Here is a 26864-nt window from a genome sequence, read left to right on the forward strand (position 1 = left end):
AAGAACTAGATACAAAGGATTAAGAAAATTCCCCAAGATGCAAGGTAAATCATGGAACCTGTAGCCAACCTTAGGGCTCCTGCTTAAGCCCTGTGCTTCCCCAGTACAGCATAAGCACATTTTGTATTATGATTAGTTACATGTCTGTTTCCCCAACAAACCTGTCCAGGATCTATGAGTAGGGAAACTATTTCCCAGTGGCTTCCAGGATAGGACTGGGCGCAGAGCAAATACTCACAATTGGTTGGGAAGAATGAGTAAGTGGATGGAATCTGTCTGACCCCTGATATACCTAAAAAAAGAGCATCACACAAGCCAGGGAATACTTAATTTTGTAACTGACAAGAAGGTAGCTCTTATGTTGAGTGAATTCCAGACAAATGATGTTGCAAGAGTTTGGATTCATTCAACTTAGAATCATCAAAGAGTGATTTATTTAAACATCCTAAGAGTCTTAAACTGTGATACTCAAGTGTAAAAACCATTTAAGATCTTATTGGTTTGTTTGTTAATGCCAAATGCCCATGTGGCTGGATTCTATCCTCCTGAGTCCCTTTGCCTCACCCTGTGAGATGTGCTTATTATGTAATGAGCTAGATTTCACAAAGTAGAGAAAAACCAGACCCATTCCTTTATAATCCCATCTTTCTAATTACCCTTGTCCACCCTTTATCTAGGTCCTGTTCATAGCAGATTGATTCTATCTCTGTTGATGCTTGTATCTCAAAAATATCAGAATTGCTAGTAATGGTTTGGCCTCCCCGCTCCCCACCACATACATAATTCTCATATATGAAGAACCTCCTGCCACTAGGTGGGCTTCCCACCCACAGTCAAGCCACAGTGTTCCTTTCAAAGGGAAATCAAGATGTCTGGATTTTAGCAGGAGGGGAGAAGATGGAAAGTACTAAACAGGGAAGAAAGAAATGGTGCTAACTTCTTCTTAAAACATGAACACACAAACCTTCCTTTGGAGCACTGCCCTCAGCCCTCCTTCCGGTCTGGGCTGCCAGAGATGGAGGGCAAGGGAAGGGTATTGAGAGAACAGTACCAGAACACGGGCTGTGAAATCTCAGAGCTGGGTGTGGAGCACAGTTCCACCACACACTAATCATGGGATCTTGGTCAAATTACTTTCCCCAAGCCTTAGTATTCCCGTGTGTAAAATGGAGATAACATTTGCTGAACCTCACAGAGTTGAGGAAAATTTTACATAAACTAGCAGAAGTAAAGCATTTAAAATTGTGTTGAGCAAATCATATATGCTTAATAAGTACTATTGTTATTATTATTATTGGTTTTTGCCTTCTCTCTCCCCCACAATCTCTCTCATTGTCACTCCATTTCCCTACCACCTTCGTTAGGGGAGATAAAGAAAAAGGGAGATAAATGGAAAGGGGCACTCCCTTCCTGCTCATTGTGTAAAGCCATGTTGTTTGCCTGAGCGAGCATAAGCTTTGAAATGAGAAAGACATGCTTTTGAATCCTGCCTCACCCCTTACTAGCTGTGAAACGGTAAGCAGCTTATTTAACCTCCTGGAGGCTCATTTTCAAGTTCTACAAAGGGGATCTGTTCACCCCCCCCAACATATAGGGGTTTGGGTTAGGATTAATGTTATTCTTGCCCTCTCTCCATCTTCCCTGGGAGGTCCCTTAACAGCTCATCCCGAACCTTTTCAGTAAGTTATTGAGAGAGAATGGGATTGCAAGAGGATGGCAAGCTAGGGAAAGAAGAGATAGAAGGCGTAGACAGCCTGCGCTCATTACCTCCCCTTCCCTCCACCCCCATTTATTCAAATCCTTCTTGCTGGCACGACTCCACTCCTTGAGAATCCCTGCCCCAGGATAGGCCAGGATAGGGAGGCCTTGAAGCTGAGACAATGCAGGTCTTATTTCCAGGGCACCCCCACCAAGGACAGAGCCAGTGAGAGTCTCCCTCCTGTTACCCAAGCTACAGAGTGGAAGGAAGCCACGTTCTCTGCTTGCTAATTGCTAATTTGAAACTCCGAATACACAGAATTCAGAATAGATGGTAAAGTCTCTTAATACCATAACACAGGTCAACAAACAAACAAAACTCCTGTAGACCGGACAGGAACACTAACCACAAGGAGAACTAGTATTTCTATGGGATCCCGCCGCAGTCTACCCCTCAGTCACTTGCAAACAAACTTTTGGAACATGCAGAATTTTCACACCAGAGCCTGCCAGTATTGTGCAATTAAAATAATGTTAGATATTTTAAGTTCCTGTCAGCAAGAAGGATGCTTTTGAAGGAGACTTGCACATAAAGTTTTCTTGTTTTATCAGAGAAGAAGTAAAACACACTGGAGGAATTTGGGTTGTTTTTGTCTCTGTAGTGGAGGCAGCCTGATGTTGACAAAGTAATAGAGAGTTTCACCAGAGCCCTAGGGAGGAGAAAGCGCTCCAGAGGTCAGGCCTGTTCCCTGCCTCTGGGAGGAATGTACCTAAACTTGCCACAAAGGTCCCTTCAGGAATAAATGGGTTAAAGCGCCATCGATACAGAACTTAACAATAGTTATGCATTGGGAAACTGGGCAAATAAAGACCTTTGGGAAAACAAATTTCACAAAGCACAGATCGAGAAAGAAGGAAAAAGTTAGTTGTTAGGACAGGACAAAGCAGATATGGAGAAATGGTTTTGCCAGGTATTTTATAAAATTAAAATGAACGTTTAAGAACCAGGATAACTTTTTAAAACCATAAACAACCCAAAATGCCATTTTATACTGGTTTTTCTGGGAAAAAAAAATGACATGCCAACCACGTACACATTCAGAGCCACACAGCTATGTAATTGTCCTTTAGAAGTATGTGATCTAAACATGAAAAATTGTTGAGCAAACAAAATAATACAATTTTAAATTAGTGTTCTCAAATGTAGGGTATTCTGAGTGTGTTGGAGTCATTATGTGTTCGCATAAATATAATTTCTAATATTGCTTTACAAATGTTTTACATTTAGAACACTTTTTAAAAAACTAAAAAAAAAAAATGAAGCAAAAAATCACTATTACTTTCTAATGGTACATCTTCCCAGAAATCAGGGGTTTAAGAAAATTCTGTTCAGGGAGAAAATTAAGATTCAATTAAAGTTTCTTTCCTATATTAGTTTAGGAAAGAAACCATATCAGAGTCTGTGGTGCATTTTTAATAGAACATTAATTGCTAAATAGCTGTACATAAATATTTTTAGTAAATCTGGTAATGTTAGTATACTAGAGATACCTGATATTCAAAACTGTATGAAAAAATCTTTTATAAAATGAATGTACTGTTTGTAAAATAACCATGCTCTGTCATCTACTTATAAGTTGGTATATATATTGAATTTTCAGGTGTGTAGGGTGAGTTCATCTACTTTAGGAACATGCTGTTTTTAGGTACTACCCTTTGGCTGTATGAAAATTAAAGGGGGAAAATGAGAAAAATGGAAGTTATAGAAGGAAAGAGAAAAAAAAGGGCACTGGGCTCAATGTGGGTTATAATATGGACTTTAAAACCAGACCATAGGGGTTTGAAACTGATTCTAAAATAAGGATGCCATCATTCCTTATACTGCCATTTTATATAAGCCATGCATCCAATAAGCTATTAGATGACATTGTTTTTAATTGTAAAATTGTGGAACTGTCTTTGTTCTTTTTGAAACAAAATATGTTGAGCAAATAATTCTACCACATTGACATCAGGGAGGCAGACTTTCCAATCTGACAAAAAAGGGAGGCTGTTTGAATCATGCGGAACGCTGTTAAAGGTGCAGATTTGGAAGCATGTGAATAATGAGGTCTTGAGCAGTTTCACTTGGAGAAGAGGAAGGAGGAAGGGGACACTGGGGCAGAGCTGTGAAATATACTTTAATAGGATAACAAGAAGCAGAGTTTGTGGCAGAGTGGCTACGATGAGAACTCAGAAGGGTCTGGAAAGCTCTAGTTTCAGAACACATCAGTGTGGATGAGAGAAGATGAAATCCAGAATTCAGAGACTGGGTTGCAGCACTGTCATAAATAGGCTATATTGTGGGAGTGGTGACTAGTAGATTTATAGAGAACGCAGAAAAGGAAGAGTTCAGACAAGGTTACAAGCAATGGAGGCAACTGGAAGAGGGAAATGGAACAGTGTGGTATGTGAAAACATTCCATTTGAGGGTAAGAAATGTTTCTGAGTCTGGGATCACATTTTTCGAAAGCAGAGAAGTAGAGGATCTAAAATCATTAATGGCTTTCCCTCAGATAGTTCTGTCTTCTCAGGAAAGCATAGCTCCAAACAACACACAGTCATGATCATCAATTAATATCGTCCCCTATACAGTAGCCTGCAGTCTCTAGGTGCTCAATATGTGTGAACGTGTATATGTATGTCTATATAGTGTAACTAATTGATATTTGTGAAACGCTCACTTAGATACGCAACTCTTCACTGGCTGTTTTATTTAGATACTTTCTTAACACTTTCTTATAATACAGTTACTAGGAGAATATATATCTATATATATAGATGTATATGTATTTAAGAAGAAAAAAATTTTCTTATCTAATGAATTGCAGACTTTGTGTGAATGTTAAAAAAAAATCTCTATTGAGTCAGATCTCTATAAAGTCCTCGTTTTGCCACTTAATTGTATGACCCAGAGAAAGTCCCCTAACCTTGGTTTTAATCTTCTGTAAAATGTGAATATAGCATTTACTCTGCCTACGTCTTAGAATTGTGAGAAGCAAGGGAGGCAATGGACGCAAAAGTATTTTATAAATTGTAAGCAGCTACCCAAAAGTAAGATGGCATTATTATCATCTTTAACATTATTTGTATACCCTGCAGTTACTCAGTAAGTATGGGCTGATTCAAAGCACAAGAGAGCACACACATACAGAACAACTACCAAAGATGAATGCCTAGTCTAACTAGAAGCTAGGAGTATAAAAATACCAACAAATCAGGAGCACTTGCCAATGATTCCCTGGAAACTAAAGGGCTACAAGAGAAGCCATTCTAAGTACTGGGAGCTCCCACCCACAGGCTCCCAAGCAGACCCAGAAGGGGCATGTGGGAGGCTCCTTTGGAGCTGTGACATTGTGGAAGTGAAGGCAGCCAAATGAAGGTCACCTCCTTTATTGATACTTTTCATTCCCGCTAGGATTGCTCAACACTAACCAACATCTTCCTGCTTTAATTAGTGTTACTAATGTCCACATTTTTATTAACATTTCCAACAATGTTTTAGCCAATGCTGGTCTCTCTTTCCTGTGTGGCTTTAGTATGAGTTCCACATAATTCAGTTTAATCAGAGTTTACCACCTTCAGGTGGAAGCATAGTCTATCAACAGGGGTATAAAATTTTTAAATTGTTGGGACTGAATCATTCAAATTTTGCAGCCTCACCCCCAATCCCTGTAATATTTAACATTATGCCAATAATACAGAGAGTAGTACTTAGTAACATTTCTAAAAACAGAACCAATCCTGTCCTTTCAGCCATGAATATCTATCAATACAAATCTAACAAATGTGGTCAAAATGAAGACTTGAAATACCCATTCTGTCATCATGTATGTAATCAAAGAGGCAGATCTACCATGAAACTTAATGAAGCTGAAGTTTAAGGAATTCTCACTAGTGCTGGCCCTGTCCAACACCTGTAGCTAGTTTGATATTTTTAGTTTGTACTATTATTCTTAAAACGGTGCCCATGTGTGTAAGCTTCAGGACCTACTAAACCAGGATATACCCTGATAATCATTATATAAAAAACTATAGATCACACAACATTCTGTTCAGGCATACACTTCAGTGTCACCTTCACATACCAAAGAGGTAAATTTCCAAAGTACCACGGAACCATTATCAGAGTCACATTTCATATTGCCACCATTTACAACACTGTGACTCTGTCTACTGTCTTCTCCTTCTAGCCCTTGCATGTGATGCTACCATCCTGATGTCTCCATTTCTCAAAAAAAGTTTATGGTCATAGCTCCAAACCAAAGGCTACCCTGAAAGAAAAAAAGAAAGAGAAAAAAGAAAAGAGAGAAAAGGCCCCTATAATGTACTTGTCAGAAACAAAGCAATTATGAACATCATATGATTAAAAAGAGAAAAAAGTCATTTAAATAATGAACTCTAACTTGACTATTTAGCAATTTGCTATTTTTATTACATTTTAAATCAATCCATCTAACACAGAAATTCTCTCAACCCCATATAGTACTATTTCACTGCTGTAAACCTGTATTTCATGGCAAGACAATATTTTTCTATAATAAAATGGTAATAAAAAGAGTACCAATTATCTCAGTATTTTCTCAAAATAGGTAGACTTTCTTTCATGCTTTAATTTTATGTTTTCCTTTGCCCCACACTAAAAGCTCGGCATAATTATCCCTGAACAGGTTGAGCAAGGTCTCCGCAAAATCTGCTCAGGGTGATTATTTAGATTTTTTTTTTTTTGTATTTGCAGAGTTTAGCTGAGACTGTTACAAGCGGTTTATCAAAATAAATGCTTGATTGGCTATAGCAGTTTTTCGTAATTGAAAAAATAAAGAAAAAAGAATTTTCTAATAAATGGAGGGAGAGAGAGGTTAAATACTTTAATTACTAACTTGCAAAAAGATTTCTATTTGAATATGGAAACAATGTAAAGGGGTCCCTAATTTTTATGGGACTGGAATCACTCCAGAGGATTTAATGATACTGCTGGGTAACTGAAACTGCGCAAGGGAATAATGTGATTTCTAAGCATACTTCCTTAAAACTTAATAGGGCTAGGGAATATTTAAAATGGGTTATTTTAAAAAGAAAGTTGAATATGCATATTTGTGTAGGGGAAGAATTTAAGGAATCAGTGTTTTTTTTTTTCTAATGATACGTTTTTCACTTTCTATCCTCAGATGGAAACCAGTTACTTTTCAGTCAACAGGCCTGTAAAAGAGAGAGTTACAGGAGGATTTTCCCATCAAAGATTGCTAGATATTAACTGAAGAGCTGAGGTAAATATGTCTTCTCCTTTTAAAGCATACTTGACATTTCTGATCTTTGAACTCTGATTTTCACTATTTGTAGGGCTCCTTATAGTAAGGTTTTAAGAAGCAAAGGTCTTCTTGAGCTCAAATGACCCTCATTGCTTCCTGGCCCTGGTCATATTTGGCCACTGTATTGTGGAAAAGCTACATTAACTGGCTTTCAAGGATTCAGCCACTTTGGCTATACATTGTACCCCCAAACTGGAGATTTCATAAACAAAGGAATCTCCATCCTTCTAAATATCAGTTAATTCCACCTAATCAGATCTATTATCAGCTCTAATCCTAACACATAGATTCCCAGCATTACAAAGCAGCCATTACTAATTAGCCCTCCTTCCTAATACCACGAGCCCAGGAAAGCCGACCCACATTACTATATTAAAAGAGTCTGTTCTGAATTGCTGTTTTGTTTGGAAAGGAAGGGGGGGAAAAAAAAACTGTGTTCCTTTCCAGCTGGCAGTTTTCCTAAATTAGATTAACTTTTAATTTAAATTAAAAATTTTAAAAGCCTTACACAAAGAGACAGTAATTGCCCATTTGAAACATCCAAAAAAAGGTGATTGAAGGGTACAGTAATATGCTTACATGAATAATAAATAATACTTAGCATTTAGATAGAGTTTTCCCTTCATCAAATCACTTCTTTATAAGCATTAACTAATTCACACATTATCCTAGCAAGAAAAGTAAAATGAAATGATAAAATGTTTCTCTGCTTCAGAGGTTGGTAAACTGAGGCACAAAGAGGCAATTCTGTCATGAGGATGACACCAGTGCTTCAGAATGTGGACCGTACTGTCAGCCATTTCTTTGCAGGACCTATATGTGCCTTTAAGCTATATCTGAAATTAATTTCTGCCACAGGCACTGTGTGGACTTTGATGATGTTGCATAGAACAATTTTGACTCCCATCTCTGCCAATGGCTATGAGGAGTTGAAAAAGATACCTAAAGTCTTTTTGCCTTAATAGCTTAATCTATTAAATGGGAAAAAATATTCACATACTATATATACACACACACTCACACACACACATACAGTGTCTAGTAAACACTCAACAAATGGCAGTCATTAATCACCATTAGGAGGAGTTCATAAGACAACTACTAACAGTAAGCTAATGGAATATTTCAAGTACTCTGACAGGAAATGGAGCCATAACCCCAAATAGGTATTCAAACGGAATAAAATATTCCAAAGCCCTTGGAAAAATATTAATGGAACAACTTCCAGGCTAATGCTTAATAGTTCACATTATATGCAATTAATGTACTCCAGTGAGTACACATTCATCTCAAATTACTGGTTTCCCCTCTTTTTAATGTTAAAAAAAACTCACAGATTCAAGATATTGATTTTACTTTTAGCATCCACTGATGGAGAAAATAATGACCAAGAACCACAGTGAATTCTATGATACCTTTGTATCATCTCCAAACAAACATATGTTTTTATTCTAATCACAAGAGATACCACAAGAGAGATGCCCAAAAAAACTGTAGAATATATGTGTGACAAAAGTATGTTTGGTGCACATGTGAATTTGAGAAACCACCGCAATAAGTCCAAGATTCCTCAGAGGTCTGCAGCTCACAGTGTGGGAACCACTCTCCTAGACGCTAAGAAATAACATACTGTTCAATACTGTCTGTAGCACAGCTGATCTCCACCAGAAAAACTGAGTATCAGTTTCCATGTTCTTAAATTTTTTCAAATGGAACTTCGTAGAATGAAAATTAGGTCCTCATAGTGCTTTAGAGATGGAAGAATATTTAGAAATCTTCAAATGCAAGTCATCCATTTCAAGATGAATAACAGATCCAGAGAGGCTGTGTTTTTGCCTATCTACCAGATAATGGCAGAACTTGATTCTTAAAGTTTTAATTACAGCCCGCTGTGTATGTGTGCTTGATTGGCTTTAGCAGTTTATATATGTTTATGTCTACATGTATGTGTGTATGTGTGTGTGTGTGTATGTGTGTGTGTGTGTGTGTATGCTGACAACAATATTGGGCACTTCTAAAAAAAAGAACACTATATAAACTCTTTGTTTATTGTTGTTTTGGGGTTTTTTGGGTCAATCCTAACAGATACGATGCAAGATTGCTCCCCACAACTCTCAAGCAGCATTTAAAATCTTTTATTCTAATGCTTTGCCTTTTCTCTTCTTTATTTCTTCAACCTTTTTTCCATTAACACAGTGAGAAGATAAGGGCACTATGCACATGTAGTTTTTAATATAACTGGTTTAAAATAAAATCCAGTTAAAATATGCCAGCCGCTACAGAGAAAACAAAAACTTTAAATCTATTTTCATCACACTTATAAATGTGTGCATTTTTAAGCTGCCAGAATTTTAAGTATATTTTCATTTCTCCTCATCTGGAGAATTTACGTGGTTGCAAGAAAACCCTGTTGAAATCTTATTTTGGTCTTCATGGAGCATAATCTCAACATCTCAGACAGCCTGAAGCATGCTGAATTACATTTGCAGCTTCCTCTGGGGCTCTGTGAAGCTCTATTAGTATTGCATATTACACATAAGTTACTTTTAATGCTCTTCCAAGGCTTGTTAAATGCTACACAAACTTTACACTTCATGGCTCTAATGTTTAACTTATCTATCAGTAAATTTGAACCCACAATTCATGTAGTTGTCCATGTTGGTGCTTTCTACTTATTATTATTCCTAAATGAGTTCTTTTTTAAAAGAACTAGAATTTGATTAATAGCAGGTACTGATCATGTACATGAAAAGAAATGCCTTGAACCTTTGCTCCAAACATTCAGCAAGGTAAAACCAAGGATGTAAAAGGTGGTGGCCTAATAGTTTTATTTAGACTGTGGCATTATTAATAAGCACAAACATTACATTCAAATACTGTGTATTAAATGTGACTATTCCACTTATTGGGAAACTTAAGTACCATCAAGTAAAACAAACCTAAAAACAATGATTCTAACAGATGAAAACATTTATATTTATTTCTAGTTTAGCGTATACTAATTTTTATTTCTGTAGGGTGAACCTAAAGTACACTATTTAAAAGAAAAAATTCACAATACGGCTTTCTGCATATCTTCCCAAAAAATTGCATTCAGACTGCATATGTCCTGAGCTGCATTCCACCTAAATAGCATGATCTTTGAAGAAGGGCAACGTTGAAATGTCAGTTACTGTGCATCACAAAGGAAATCTCTGAATGGCTGAAATTCTGACAAAATTTTAATTTCAAACAGGTTTTTATTAAGTTTTTTTTTCCTAGAACAATAATCTCATTTAAAACAAATATATATATAGCAAATATATATATAGCAAATATGCCCAAAGGTATAAGCAAATTGATGAAAACTTTCATATTCTTGAATGTCACAGCAATGGTAGCACCACATCAGTTGCATGTGGAAGGAGAAATCTTAATGATTCTTTCCTGTCTTCACTGCCTAACATTAATTCAGTTGTATAATTATGAAACAATTATTCTTAATTTCTATTTAGGAATAAAATTTCAGTCGTTTTTTATTTCAGGACATTGAGAATATTAGGCAAACAACTAGGCTTACCATGGTTATCTGTCAGAATTACTCTCTTCAACAATTTATGCCTCATTTTATTTGAGTAGGAAAACTGTCTGGTAACAGGTTATTTCAAAGATACAGGGGCAAAACAAAAACAAAGAAGATTAAAAATACAAACAAGATAGAATCTGGAATTTAAGTGTTTTTAGTAGATTAAAATAATCTTTGTGGAATTATTCAGCCACAACTAAGTGCATGTCAAACAACATTTGGAAAATAACAGTAATATTTGGTAATCGTAAGTTTCATAAAAATGAGATTTCCAAGAATACTAATCCTTTATTTTACCTTCATTTTCAGGCAACTTAGTAATGACCTATTTATGGCAAAAGCTTTGTTAAGGAGATAAAAGAGCCAAACTATTTGTGAAAAGAGGTGACCAGTGGGCATTTTTTTCTTTTCATGTAAATCTTACAGTGAAAAAAAGTATATGTTTATAGTTAAGAAAATTAAATATCTAACAGAGCTACATCCAGTATTGATATAATCATAAATTTCTGAGTATTCCCCTAAACACTGTTTGAGTTATTTGTTTAAAAGAAAATTATATTTAAGATTCTGTTGATAATTATTTTAAGGAAAAAAGCCACATTTCAATACTGAATCCTATTTGTTGGTATATTACAACAGCACCAATTTCTCTGTGCTTCAATGAAGAGATGACTTAGTTGTTGAGAATTCTCAGAAAGAAAATGAATATGATGTCATCAGAAAAATTGAACCTCAAGTACTTCACACACTTGTTATTTTGACAGGCAAGTACGAAAATTAGAGGGGGAAAAAACACCAAAGAAAACATACTTGGCATATAGACACCCACACACTACCCCCTGTTCACCATTCCTACCACCAGTAGGAATGTCTGTGACTGCTGACCCTAACCAGTGCCTTAATTAACTGATTATTAAGTGGTAATTAAGATGATTCCAGTTAAGTTTTAATTTTAAAAAATTAAGCACAAACTCAGTCATTCAATAAAGAGTTGTAGTCATTTGGCGTGTTTCTGGGCACAGAATATAGCAATTTACTATTGACAAGCACTAACGGACGAGGTCATTTCACAAGTATAGTGCGGACAAAGGTGAACCGGGCAACTGATGAAATCTGTGGCCAAGGCGAAATAGCAATCTCTGAGCCAAATGGTAATAAAGTTACTGAAATGAAGCAATGTAGTTTCTAAACTGAACTGTCATAAAGGAGGATATGGGCTTCAAACTGGCATGTCAGGAGTAATTAAAATATTATTTCTCTTTTTTAAAAAGTTCCAAATGGCTTTAATAGCCATCGATTTTTTTATTCAAACTGCTAAAAGTGAGGTTAGGAGGACGCTGCCGGGCAGACTGTAGGGAAGGGTGGGCGGTGTCGAGGTTTGGAGGGAGGAAAGGAGGGCAAGTTCGTAAGGGAAGAAAAAAGAAAAGAAAGTAAGATGTATGAACACACTGGAGACTATGAATGTTCCCACAAACAAAGTACTATATTGCCCCAAAGTAAGAAAGTTAAAAGGATTTGGAAGTTACATATTATACAAATAACTTAAAAAGCAACGGCTGCATATAGACTCTACTTACTGTTCACAAGACTATAGAAAGTTTCTGTGAGACAAGACAGCAAATGTAAAGTTCTCAAAACAGATTCCTCCTGATGATTCCAAGGTATTCTCTATACAAGTCTCTCCAATTGATCCCGTAGTTGAAATGACCAGCTTGTCTGGTCAAATACTTGGTCAGTTTAAGCAGGGTGGGTGTGACATATTGTTAAGTGACAGCATAAATAAAGCTGTAAGAAAATGCATTTGTTTTCTGTGCCTAGCATTCTCCCACCAGGAGAGGTTGAGCCCCTCACTAATAAGAGATAAAATCTGTTATAGCCCCTTTTGGTATCATTTTTGCTATTCTCATCTTGAAAATAAAGCATATCAGATACTTGCATGTGTCTGAATGATTTGAGATCGTAAGGAATCAAAGAACTTACAGCTAGGAATAACCAAAAGCTCATCAGACCCAGGCTCCTGCCTTACCTTAAATAAGAGAAGGTTCTAAACAGTAGTGAAAAATATGTTTGAGAAAAAGGACTATGAAAATGGAGATGGAAGTTCTCCATACATATGCTTGAGTGTAAGTCTTCACACAGTCTGAGTGCCGACCTGCGGACTCAGCTTCCTCATACAGCCGAATTTCCATCCCCACCACATAACTTGACCCTTTGCAAACACAGTGAAGGAACACATCCACCTTGTGGTAAGTGGGCTGTGCAGTCCAAACCCAAACCCAGACACTCCTTAGCAACCAACACACTCCTCTCTGCAGTGAAAACATTCTTAAAAAGTCATCTTTAGCCATGAAACAGACTCCATACCAATTCTTTATGTAATCCACTTTGCAACTAGCTAATTACATGTGATCATCTTTCACTTAATTGAAACTACACTCAAATTATTCAATAATAAATGATTTGTCTAAGGAGAAATATAAAACACAAAACAGTTCACTTGGAAAGGCTATAAACAAATCACTAGGCACCTACAACCCAGGTCAGAGAATCAAGGGGACCTTACAATTACAGTTGTAATATGTAGGAGAAAGCCCAAAGATTTGGAAATTTCTACAATTCTTTCATCCCCTTCAAAACATGATCCTACGTTACAAACTACAGCGTTCCCCACCCAACTGTTGAGCACAAGAAGCAATCTGCTGTGTGGTCGAGGATCTATTTGCACAGGACTGTACAGACCTCCGCTTCTACTATCCAAGGAACCCCCTCCTGCCAGCACCTGCCCAGCCCCAGTAAAGCAAAATAAACATATAACACATGCTTCCGGAATCAAAGTTGCCTTTTCTTTTCATATCTACAAGCAAAAAATAGAAAGGTGTTTTAAAATGGGTAGGCTGTTCCATTTATTTTTTCTCTCACTCCTGGAAGCTCCAGGAAAAAAAAAGAAAGAAAGAAATACCCTAGCCAGATGTAAACTGTTATTTATATTTATATTCTCACTGCTTCACAAATATTAACATATGCTGTCATATGACAGCCCATAAGGAAAATAATAATACAAATATTAACCAAATTAAGAGTGTTCGATTAAAACTAATACACAGTTGCCTGCAACTGTTTCTGTACTACGAAGCAAATGGTAAGTATTTGTAAAATCTGCCCTGAAGTTGTGTGCCTACTACACAAATTTTTAAAAATTCTATGCCAAAGTAGTGAGATCAATTAATGTTCCAGTAGTAATCATGAGAGTTCTGACAAGTAAACTCTCCTGACACAGAAAGCAACTGTATCAGTGAACAACCTCCATTTCTTAAGGATAAGAGGAGTCATCCACACAACTCTCCCAAACTGAAATTCCAGCATGGAGGTCTATGGTCTTTAGAAAGCAATACAAAGTAAGATTTAGCAAGGATACAAGCTACCCTTTCGTGAAAAATACGAAGATTAAGCAACCTCTGGACTGTCCTTGGTTTATTTTGCTTTTTATTTTGATAAGGCTAAATGACCTTCCTCCACAGAAAATAAATCTGAAAATCATAGTTAATTAATGCACTGACCAACAATACAGTCCTCTCAAATTATGGTTTTAGATATACCAAATGCAGGTGGAAATATGCTTGTGAAAAGCAAGGTAAAGTGAAAGCCAGGCAATTCTTGCTGTACAACAGAATTGAGTTTAGTTCTGTTCAAGATCTCATGCTGCCTGACTGTGACATAATAGTGTCAGCTAAATGAAAGGTTTTATTTAGCGCCAATTTTAACAAAACCCAATGTTTAACTTATGACACAACAGGGATTTGGAGGTCTTCCTCATCGCCTTAAAAGGAAGTAAACCAGAATCCAGCATGAGATGAAGGTGCTATTTCATCTTGTACACTTCCCGCCCTCACCCCAGGTAATAACTTATTTATTGGTAAAATAAAGACCTAGAGCATTAGCTAAAGAGACACAATTACAAGATTACATGGAGTCAGTGTTCACCTGTACACAATGGTTTGTCTGACTACAAAGAACCATTCGTTTCAAATCTTTTCATTTCATACAAACTCTTTATTGCTTTACTAAAACTAAAACCTACACACTTGTGCTAGCGCACAGGCATATGCACACACACACACACCCCATGAGGAAAAAAAGCATTCATTTTTAGCCACAGAGCAGCAATAAAATCAAATATCCTTTTTACACCAAAGGCATCGCCTTGGATTAGAAGATGCTTGCCGATTCTGAAAGCAAGTCCAGTTACCATAACAAATGTACATTTTACCAGCCTTGGAATTCTAATTGTGTTTAATACAGTTTCATGTTGCATCAGAGTACAAAATCAATACCATTTGTCCAGCACACAGGAAAAATGGAATCTATAAATGCCTCTTATTGAGTAATTAAACACCTATTATTGTCATGGGTGGTGAAACAATGAATATGATAAGATAAATTTTTGCAAGAAAATACTGCAGTGATTAATACCTCCCTGCGTATTAAATAAAAATGACTGCCTTTTGTGCAGAACTGCTGGCAGAAGAACAGGGACGCGAGAAGTAGTTGCCAGTGCCACAATAACAGGCTAACCTTGAACTGAACTCCTTTCCTCAAGAAATTAAATGCTGTAGCAGGACTTTAAATCCCCCCACTTAGAGCTCATTTGTGCGCCATGTAACCTGCAGTTCCTGAAAAGAACTCATTATCTTCAAAAGGAGAATCCCTTTATAATTTCTTTATGAACGTGTATATTGTTTCTACAAAAAAGTATTTCAGTGTCCAAAAAGGATAAGAATATTAATAGTATAAGCAAGGCAAAGAGACTTGTACCAATCAGATACCATTACTACTTCCAGGAATTCAAGTGCATAATGCAATCTGTTATGGAAAACTGAACATTAGATTGAGAATGAGGTTAGAGAAAATGCATATTTAGAAAAAGAGATTAATCTGTGGGACTAATGCTAACGGTCTGGGTTATTTGTTGCTAGAGTTCCTTTATCTTTCTGGGTCTCTGTCTCTGTTTCCGTCTCTCTCTCCTCTGGCATAAGAATGATACCCCTCATTCTACAGCCCCCACGCTCCCCCCCCACACTCCCCACCCACCACATGATTCCTCCATCATCGCTTTGCCTTTTTTTTTTTAACTTAAGAATGATGCGCCAGGAACAACTACAAAGTACAAAAGATGAATCTATGGATGTGACACTTGTAAAGGGTAACCCTATTTCACAAGTGAGATGGGACAAAAAAGAAAGAAAAAAGGCCACTGAAGCAATAACTGCTCACTGAATTACCATTAAATTGTAAGATTTACAATCCAACGTACAGTAAGTGCATATCTAATGGAGTTTGTCCTCTAAAAGAATATAAAGTGAATCTTTGCAGTGTAAGATGTGTGTAGGTGATATATGTTTCTTTTAATCCATTTTTTAATTAAAGACAAAAAAAGTTCAAAACACACACAGAAAGAACACACTGATGCAACGCCAGCAAAACCCCGAGACAAACTTAGAAGCTTACGTAATTTTAAATGGACTTTATATTAACTATTCTCATTTTCTATCAAACTGAATCAATTCCTCCAAAGACAAAAAGACATATAGTCAAATAAGTACAGCAAAACAGAAGTCATGCTACCTTTCATTCACAGCGTTAGTACATGAACAGTTAACCTTTTTGAATCATTTGTTAAATAAAAAAAAAAAATCCTGAGTCCAAATGATTGGTTATAAATTGCGAAATTTTTTTGCTGAAGGGAAAAATAAGACAGAGTTTATAGAGTAGTACTGAATCATTTAATAAAGGCAAATAAATTCTTATGTTGACAACATGGAGAGAATTCGAATATATGAATGTAATCAAATATCAACAATATTATGGCTATGTTCATTTTTGTTAACACAACCCCTAGAAAGGAATTGACTATTTTGGAGCCAAATCACTTAAAATATTGTAATTAATTCTTTAATAACCATTAGAAGCAAATTCTAATCATCAGTCCCTGTGCTGCTTTCTAAAGTAAACATTCATGAAATAATTCCCATTTTCCACCTTAAGACTAACACTTAATAAAACATATCATAACATGGATAATATTTTAGCAAAATCTCTCTGGAAGAGAAAAATTGATATAAGGTAGCTTAAGTAATATTATTGGAAGATTTACTTTATTTGGATAAATAGGGTCTTTTTAAAATTGTATCTCAGAAGTCGCTGTCCTTTAATTAAGTAATATATAAAACTATTACGCCGATTTTGCAAACCTATGCTTTGCTCTTCTCACCTCTCCCCCACATGATCTGAATTTTATTTTAAAAGATTAACAACTAACTCATGATCGGCAGTCCTTGTTCTTCTAAACCTTAGGGAATAAGTTTGCCAAAGGTGAAATAGTGGAATTATCAGTACAAGTGGCTGTGTCATCAGCCTTCAGAAAGGTGCTGTATAGAAATGCCTAAATAAACAGCAGCATAAAGGATTTTACAGATGAGATAAATATACACAGATCTCTGTCTTTCATACACACACACACACACGCACACACACACACACATACACACACACACCCTACCTCTGGTTATTAAAAATATAAAATAGATTCACTACTGCATATAAGCCACAAGGCATTTGTAATCCCCCCTCACATTAATTTTAACTGCAATGCTAGGTTTAAATGATGTACCGTTTTCTGACCACCCCCCTTGCCAAGATATCTGAAAGATTATCTTAAAAATCAGTTGGTTAAAGTCCCTCTCTATGCTACAGTGAGCCGGAGAATTTCCAGCATCTGATGAAGACCAGTGGACCACCTGATACTTTTTCAGCAGGGTGATAAAATTAAAGGATGGCTTTGATTTGCTTGAAGGATTACTTCCCTTCCTTAATTGTTTAAAGTGCACGGTATTAGCACAAAGAAGGGGGAAAGAAGAAAATTAAGAAGGTGACTGTAGAGCCTAAGCTAATTGCAAGCTGATTAGATTGTGCCATGCAAGAGCTCTCCCTCCGTTACATACCATCACCGGCTCTGGTCTTTTCCACCCTGCTGCTGCAGCAAACAAGCTGATTTGCTAACAAAGTGGTCAGCTCGGGCACTTGCACAGCAGCTCACGGGGTCCACAGACGGCTGCTCTCCATGCAGAGAATCTCGAGCTCCATTTTCCAATCTGATTACACGGCTCCTTGTTCCAGCAGCCTTAAACCTTCATGGCAGTTTACCAACATTTTCATCACTTTTTTCTTTTACAAAGCAAAAGAACTGATAAGCTCTCAGGTACCCAGGATTTCATAGTCAATGGCTGGCCGGCGGCCAGCATTCCCTCACCACACAACTGTTTCGGGCCACACTGCATAAAGCAGACAAGATTTACCAGACAGCACGGAACTATTCGAATTTTGCCATGTGTACAAGGAAGCAGCATGTTTCTGTCCTTACAGGCATGGACTATTGTGTCTAATCGCATCCAGGAAATACAGAGACCTAATAAGTGCCGTGCCTGCCCCCGCCCCCAGAAAAAAAGAGGCACCGCAAAGCAAACCAATGAGCCTGTGCCCAGGAATTCACTATTCGCCTAACTGATGTACTCAGGGACTCTGCCTGGTAAATGCAAAGCACTAGTAACTGTTTTTAAAAGTCCCAGTCTGATTACCTGGACCAATTACCTCGATGACCACGAAAATGATCCTAGTGACTTTTCACTAAAATCTAAAATTTCATGGACAGCACAAAATACCTGATTAGCGTCTTAAAACTTTGGCATCCCCCTAGAACTTTAAAAAAGACAAACCAAAAGGTGCAGAAATGAAGCACAAAATTTATCATCTGAAGTCACCTCATGAGAATTCATCTCACTCCCTTTAAATTCCCAGAAATCACATCATGCACTTAGCAGGAGTTTCAGTGTAATACATTCACATTCAGAAGTTTAAAACAATGACAGCTATAACATTTCAAGTAGAACACCTATGTATAGCCTTTTCCTCTGTTGTAACATTTTTAAATTTCATTTTTATCTACAGCCCATGGGCCTAAAATGCAAAATAAGCATGGACCTAAAATGTGAACTTTACAGTGAGATAATGTAAATGTTCACTCACTGCTTCCATTCAACCAAAAAACAATAAACAACAAAAATTAATAACAGAGCCTCCTTTGGCCATGACCAATAACTTCTAACAAAGATGAGGAAAAGAAAAATGGCTTTTAATGGCTGTGGCTCTTCTTGGTTCATTTTTGCATAATATTGATCTACAATAAAGGGTTTGGAAGGGGAGGGGAGGGGATGGAGAGGAGTCTAGAGTTATGGGAAAAATGTACAACTCGGCTTGCACAATGCCTCAGTACTCCAGCTTGCCAGCATGCTGACCCTCTGTATCTCGGAGTCATTAGCTGGAGTCCCAGCCCTGCCTCCAGGAGGGGGGATTTGAACTCACGCACTGAAGTGGAGAGATTCGGGATTTTGAGCATGCCAGACAGAAGGGTCATTCCTCCTCGCTGACGAGGAGGACGCTTGTCCCCTGGGGAGGGGAAAACTGGATGAGTGACTGTCGCAAGATTCAGGCAAAGGATGTGCTGCTGACTCAGGAATGGACTCTGACAGCCACCCTGCCTCAGTCCAGCCGCTCAGAGTGTGAGCAATTTTAGGGCAGCAGCATTGACAGGTACATGCAAAAGTTAGGGGAGAGAAGAAGTGAGAGGAAAGAGGAAACAAAGGAACAAATGCAACAGCAGCTCCTTCTAGAGACATATCCAGACAAGAAACAAACATTTTTCCTTAGTGCAACTTGATATTACCCAGCAGATAAAAGATGTGTTTATGGATGTGCATGTTGAGAACACCCACAGCACTGCTGAATGGATTTCAAAAGAGGATGTACATTTAAAAAACTGATAGACTAGGCTGGGTACATATGCACATCCACAATACTGCAAAACTCTATAAACTCATGGAAAGTATACACATCCACCCATACATGTATTTGCATGTGGGTGGTATTCTGCATAAATGACTGTCAACTTAAAATGCCATTCTCTAATTTAAATGCAAATTCTACCTCTGGTAAAAATAAAAACATATTTTAAGCAGCTTATAGTGCCAACACATTATTCCCATGAATGATTCCTCGTAAACTATTTATGCCAACTGTGGGTTTTTTTTTTTAATGATTTATTGGATGGTGAACGAAACCACTTAAACTATAGTTGTCTGTATGAATCAGTAATTTCCATGTTTCTAATTAAAATGTAAACAGCGTAATGAAGACATCAAGTTTTTAGGCAAATGTCTCTTCCAGTGCCACTTGGGGTATGGTAATTACTGGAGCAGATCTATGGATGCCTCTGAATCCCCTACAAGTCCAGATTAAAAGCATTACTGCTAAACCTGGCTTTCTACACGAGGGAATTGTGTACTGTAACCCATTCCCAGTTTGCTCACAGACGCACACTGGCACCACCTTTAAAACCTGGTCATTAAAAAAAAATCGAAATGGAAAATAACAAACGAAGTAATTTATATTTAAAATGTTGATTATAAAACATTTACTGGCAATCAAAATGCTGTAACTAGATCTACTCTGATTTGATTCCCTGCCATTAGCTTCTTGAAGAAAAGAAAGAAAAGGAAAGGAAAGGAAAGAAAAACAGCAACCAAACAGTATCTACCTTAAATTTTAGAACTCAGATCTCGGTTGAGGGGTGGAGCAATAAGCTGATCCCAGATTCAAAGATAACATTAATTTCCAATATTTATTTTGTTTAAATCAATAGCTTAAATGAAGTTCACAACACACAAAATAGCAAAATTTAAAACTAATATATAATCCATGGAATAAAAAATGTGTCATTTTTCCCCTCTCATATTCAAGAATCTAAAAGTGTCTTTGATATGAAGCTGTAATCTGTTTTCACTTTTATTTCAGCATCTATTTCTCTCTGAAATTTGTCAAAATTTATCCTAAAGCAAATGACCTCTTACATGTGCTGAAGAAATACATCCCCTCTTCTGCCTACAACTGTTAATTGAACTTCTCTCTGTAGCCTATTTTTCCAAGTTAACCAGCACACTTGCTTTACATATTTACTACCTAGCACTTGAAGAGTTCTTTTAAACAAAAATTATAATTCTGCACCGCCCCTCCCTCCACACACCCCTTAGAACCACTGTGGCCCCACTCACAGTTGAGTAGTTACAGCTGAAATCCGCAGTGATGTGAAAAGTCTAAAATGTCTGATAAAAGGAGGATTCTCCCTCCCCCATCCCACCCCCACCTCTGGACTCAAAGTCCACAGACTGACTGATATGGCCAATTTTCATATTATTTTTACATAAATGCTAGACAAGCATGTTGCTAAGGTTGGCTGTGGAATTGAAAATGGATAAGAAATGTGAGTGTGTGTGTGTTTGGAAGGGGGTGACATGAGGCAGAGAAAGACAGCAATTTTTGTACTGTTATGTTTTATTACTAAAGTAATGCAGACAAATAAATGTATATCCACCATCCTGGGGTCAGAGGGAATGTTTAATCTAAAAGTGTTTCTACCACTTTTCCATCAGAAAACATGTCAGCTTTTTTTTTTTTCCTGATTTGGGCAAGGAGACATAGTATTTTGGGGTGAGGAGCAGTGGGACATGGAGAGAGAGAGAGGATCTGAATGAGGCATATTTTGGTGATGTTAATTTTTTTTTTTAACACTGGAGGTTTTCTGAGTGAAAGAAAGCTGATTAAACAAGGCCAAGTGTTTTGTCGGCTTAAGGGTGATATCATGGTTGTGTTCAATATCAGAAGTGTTGCGAGTACAGGCATCATTTCTGTTCGCTTTGTGCCAGAAAGGTAAACACTGGATTGCACTGTGGATTAAAACAATAAGAAATCCCTTTCCTCTCAGGCTTTCAAGGCCGTGTTAATCGGGTGTAATTTTTAATGAACACTAGCTGCTTGATACTCATTCAAGACATTTCATTAGAAGGTTATTCATTTAAAAAAATCAACGTTTCAACCATATTAAGCTGTAACCTTTCTTGAAATGTAAATGAATGGTTTAAATGAGAAGATTAATAAAGAAGGGATGTTCCAATTCCAAGCATGGCATGCTATGTATTTTTAAATTTGTCTATGCCAGATGCTGTCAGTCAGAACAAAAAACTGTCCAAGCAGACAATCTGTGCGTCTGAATGTTGATCATGTTGGAAAGTACAGGGGGGAGGGGGGGAGTGTGTCAAGGATTCATGGTCCTTCATCTTTGCAGTAGAGCAAACACGTCTCTCAGTATAGCGACAGACAGCTGCTTCCACTTTCTAATGTGCCCTAACTTAGATCACTGAAAGAATTGTCAGCACTCAGAGAAACACACAAAGATAACACAGCCAGCTGCCATGGAGGGGAAAACAGCACAGCTCAGAAGAAATGGGATTTGTTCCATTTGCATGATGCGGCCTCCCCTGGGCCCCTTTCTTTCAAATCCAAAGCACAAAAGACAACACTTAACATATTTGCTTAAAGATGACAACCTCATGTTGATTTCATTTGGATGTAACAGTGTCAGGATTACAGATATAAGAATATATTATATCTGTAACAGAGACTGACAAATGTACCCATCAGTGGAACTGTCTGATTCATCTGCTTATACAGCCATTTTACCATCCCAAGGGTGCCATCTAAGTAGTAACTTTAGAAGACTGAAGGTCTAATTTTATTACACCACATTTCAACCTACTAAACAATATTATTTCTAAAATAGATCATTTTTATTGGAAGTCTCCCTGATGAAAAATCCAGTAGACACCAGAGAATTTATGAACTGTATGGGTCCTTTGAACTCAATATACTGCCCATTTTAAACAACTTTTCTTGCTGTATGGCAAAATCCCAGTATCGAGTAAATGAAAGTTAGAGAGAATATGTATGTTTTGAATGTCTAAGTACACTGATATACTAAGCAGATTTTATAGATAGAGAGGGAGAGAAAGAGATTGACTGATTATATGGACAACTATAAAATCAGGTCTTACCTGGTCCATCTGAATAAATTCTTTGTAACTACTTCTGTCTGTTCCATTATATGTCTTCCCTCAATACAGCATCCATACTTCAATAGCAACTATATGAATAATCATTGCCTGTCAATATCTTTTGGACATATACTCAATCCGATCTCCAGTATTCTTTAGGCAGAGGCCAAGACCAGAGAATGAGTTAGAGCTAAACTGGCTAGCCTCTAGTCATCATAATATGTAGAGCTTTAGGAAAAAACATGATTCTGACCTGAAGCCTACATACTTTCACAAATCTTTATTCTGCATGGCTTTTTGGCTTTATTTTTTAAGCAAATAAAAAGATCTAGGAGGATATGACTGAATTGATTCATTTGTGTCTACATTACTCAGATTTACTTGATTGGAATTATGGGGGTGAGAATGGAGACACCAGGAGCAGGTAGAGAGGAAACCACTGTTCTGTCCACATATGCAGTACACACACAGACGCCCATATACACACTCACACATAAACGCCTGGGCCACATTCAGTCCCACAGCCCAACCAACTGACTTCCCATAATAAATGCTGGCTCCCTATGCTCCTGGCTTTGTCCAAAGGAACACTCTACTGCATGTTGCTATTTACTGGCAACAGTATAATTCACTCATTTGGTCTTGTTTTATAAAATACAGTTAACTGCTATATGTAAAATTTCTGCACAGCAGATGGTTACCAATCATTATTTTTCATTTGTTTAATTTCCAGTAAGACCAAGAAAAACTGTGGAGCAGTGATGCAAAGAAAACTAGCAGCCTGCACGATAACCCAACCAGTGCCAGAAGACACATTAAAAAAAAAAAAAGGTTACTTTTATCACATAGTAGATTAAGGCTAAACATAATTTCGAGGGATGGGGAGAGGTTATTCACCCCACCCTCATCCATAAAAGAAAATGCCATTTAATAATTTATTTTATTTCTTAGTATAAAATCCTCTAAGGGTTTGCCTGTATTTTTTTTAAGTGATCAAAGTTTCTAGAAGCAACTTATTATAACCATTAATGTTTGTCATCACCCAGGCTGAAATCAGTTTCTTTACTTCGAAGAGGCCCAGTTGTCTAACAGAAAACGGGAAATAGGAGCCATTTGTGGACAAGTGCACATGCACAGAAAATTAAGCTGTAAATATCTGGACCGGGTTATTACTGGAATCTGGAAACATCTGGGGCTACAGAACAAGCCAAGCCCCATTTCCACAATGTCCAGGTAATTGCTTAACTGATTTATACCTTACTGTTTCTATTAAAAATGTCTTTAAAGAGAAACATTTGTAGGCTGGGTTCTGCAATAAAAACTGGTATCTGATTTCACTTGTACAAAATTTTGTGAAAGATGCTACATTTCTTCAAGGACATGTGCAGGACGAAACTAAACCTGTACAAAGATGGAAAGTGCTAAAAGGCGCAGTCAGTCACTCAAAGGAAACAATCATAACAGGCGAGCAAATTTAAGTGGCTTACTTGTGATGAGTTTTCATCCTAATCAAAAGAAGCCATTAAAAAATTCTCTTTATGCCCATGTGACAAATATATGAAAGCCATTTGGTGTGAACTATACCTCAATATCCACTTTCAATTTCAGTTTTAACTAATTTCTCATAAATCTTGTCTACCAAATCTTCAACTGAGTATCATGCCAACCCTATCACATAAGGGACAAATAAACATCCCCTCCCAGATAGACCTGGGAGACTTAGTTATGAATTTGGAGAGATTTAAATTGGCTCACTTAGATGATATTTGTATGGAGCCACAACTGGCCCATTCAGAATGAAAGAGCCCATTCAGAATTAATGCTTTCAAATGTTTCATCGGTTTCTCTTCTGAGTACACACACACACACACACACACACACACACACACACACACACAGCTGTATTCATTGGAAATAATTTTATGTTTTATTTCAGATTTTAAGCCAAGAGGACAATTATAGCTTCCTATTCTTCAAGAATTGCCATGTCTGGACCTAACAAAAAATTCAGTGACTGACAGCTGTCAACTATAGTTATGAGGACAAGGGAGAGAAAAAAAATCAGCAACAAAATAAATGATTGACCATAACCCATGGCTCATATTTAGTGACCACTAGGTTACATTACTACCCACTCTGGGGAATCACCCGACTTTTTTCTATGAGAGGACTAAAGGAAAAATGGCTGACATTTTAAGTATGAAGAATCTGCATGGATATTTTAATTTACTTAGTTTAAAACCCCACAACTTCCTAATTATAATCAGGTAAAATTTTAAGCCCATGTCTTTTAAATCCTCCTTTGATTTAGTTTGGCTGTTGGCAAGCCACCATCACAAAGCCTTTACAATACATAGTCGTTTCTCTCGATCTCACAGATTTCAACGTATAGTTAAACAGTGTTAACTTGCTTGAAGATTACTGAATGGATTCCAAAAAACCCAAAAAGCTGAGTTAACAAAGGAACTAAACAGACTGTTACAAACTGCAAAAATGTTCTTGCTACTTTAAACCTATTGTTTCACAATCTTTATTATTCTACCTATAATGTCCTACATACTTCAATAGTAATATTGAAGCTTTTTGCTGAAGATGCAGTGTTTTCATGCAATTGACTAAACAACATTTGTTCACTGTGGCTCACTTAACAGCATATCTTTGTAATAATTTAGGTTCAACGATCAGCATTGCTGATATTTTCTTCTACATAGAGTATATGAGATCAGCCTAGATTTCAGTATTAAGTGGTAAGATAACATCTAGAACTTTTCAGATCTGAAGAGCTCAAATTGGACGAAAACTAGTGAGCTTTCAGTAAAGGTTATAGGTTTCCTTAGTAAAACTGTAGTTTTAGAAGAATAACAATAGAGTCTTTGTTTTTTCCGAGTTCTTTAATGAAGCACTATGAACAAGCGCTTTTCTCTGATACATCTATCTTTAGGTTCATATACACACATATAAAATAGAAAACCTGTAAGATACTGTTGACTAACACATTACACTTTCAACATTTGATCAAATTGAATTTCTCTTAGAAAATTTCATAATGCTATATGCTGTAACATTAATGACAGATTTAAGGAAGAAACTGACCCTTCCACAAGCACACAAACCCAGCCGGTAATGCATTTGAACCACTAGAAGACAGGGTCATTGGGTGTAACACCAGCTAAACTGTTTACTGCCCAGTATTTAGTACAATATAAATTAATAGTGTCAGACACTAAATATGAAACAAAACTGTCAATTAAAGTGTTAACCAAAGACATTCACAAACTACAGCGTCAATGAAAGTTATCGTATCAACTGTAAATCAGCTTACTTTGTATCTCACATCTTATCACCCAAAGTACCATCAAGTTCCCAAGGAAATCTGTTTTGAGTACTGCCAAGCACATATTTGCACACTGCCTATTTATCAGAGAAAGGACAATTTAGAAAGAAATGCTTTAGGAGGTACTGATTTCCTACGTTCAACCAAAGGCTGAATAACCACATGTGAATCAACCCTATGTTGGCAAGAAGTCGATTTGGAAATCTCCACATCTAATATTTTGTGATTCTTTACCCTCAAAATTTTCTGACTGCAGACACAAAAGGAAAAATATTTAGATAGGTAAAGCATAGTGATTTGAAGCCAAATGTTACTGCCTACAATCTAAATAGGCTATAGATTTTTGTTCTGTAAGATTTTAAAGATAGCATTATAATGTTCTGCCTTTATAAAATAGTTTAAATGATATCCTATCCAGAAATATGAAAATAGAATAAATGACCATAAGCTCTTTTTTAGGAATACAATTATAAAACTACTTTTCAGGATAACAAAAAGATTATAAAGTCTTTCTTTGGTAATTAAATTACATAAAGAATATAGAAATTTCATTTTTAAATGAAACACACAATTTTAATGTATCTGTTCTTTAAGTACTTTTAAAAGCCATCTTCCAATTTTTTTTAAAGATTCATAAAAGATTAACCAAGTGATAGTCTCCCACACTTTTATCAATTCATGTCACCAAACATTTACTGAACACTTATTATAGATCTTGTACACACATGTTGAGGAAATTAAAAATAAAAAATGAGTTAGATATAGTCTGCTTTCAAGGAGTTTCCAGTTTCATAAATGAGAAACACGAATGCCCAGCAATCTACAGAGAAAGATGATGGCACGTGATCAAAAGGAGATTTTTTTTTTTTAAGTGCTTAGGGAATATCAAGCAGATGTTGAAATGGATCCTGGTTAGGGTGGCT

At 36.8% G+C, this 26864-nt stretch overlaps 1 protein-coding gene and 1 long non-coding RNA gene across 9 annotated transcripts in view; one reads left to right on the forward strand and one right to left on the reverse strand.

Annotated features, from left to right (window-relative positions):
* LOC140696380 (uncharacterized) overlaps positions 1 to 24697 on the forward strand; it is a 146979-nt gene extending 122282 nt beyond the window's left edge. For 5 of the 7 annotated variants that reach the window (XR_012072621.1, XR_012072626.1, XR_012072623.1 and 2 more), the window contains 7 exons: positions 6906 to 7004; positions 10921 to 10995; positions 11251 to 11375; positions 14405 to 14506; positions 23341 to 23438; positions 23654 to 23840; positions 24544 to 24697. This is a non-coding gene — a long non-coding RNA (uncharacterized lncRNA). The remainder of the gene's footprint in view (positions 1 to 6905; positions 7005 to 10920; positions 10996 to 11250; positions 11376 to 14404; positions 14507 to 23340; positions 23439 to 23653; positions 23841 to 24543) is intronic. The other 2 variants (XR_012072624.1, XR_012072627.1) reach the window with 2 other exon arrangements.
* Positions 1 to 26864, reverse strand: part of FIGN (fidgetin, microtubule severing factor) — a 167394-nt gene that overhangs the window by 75748 nt on the left and 64782 nt on the right. The window lies entirely within an intron of this gene.

The sequence above is a fragment of the Vicugna pacos genome, chromosome 5 (genome assembly GCF_048564905.1).
Source record: "Vicugna pacos chromosome 5, VicPac4, whole genome shotgun sequence".
Taxonomy (NCBI): Eukaryota; Metazoa; Chordata; class Mammalia; order Artiodactyla; family Camelidae; genus Vicugna; species Vicugna pacos.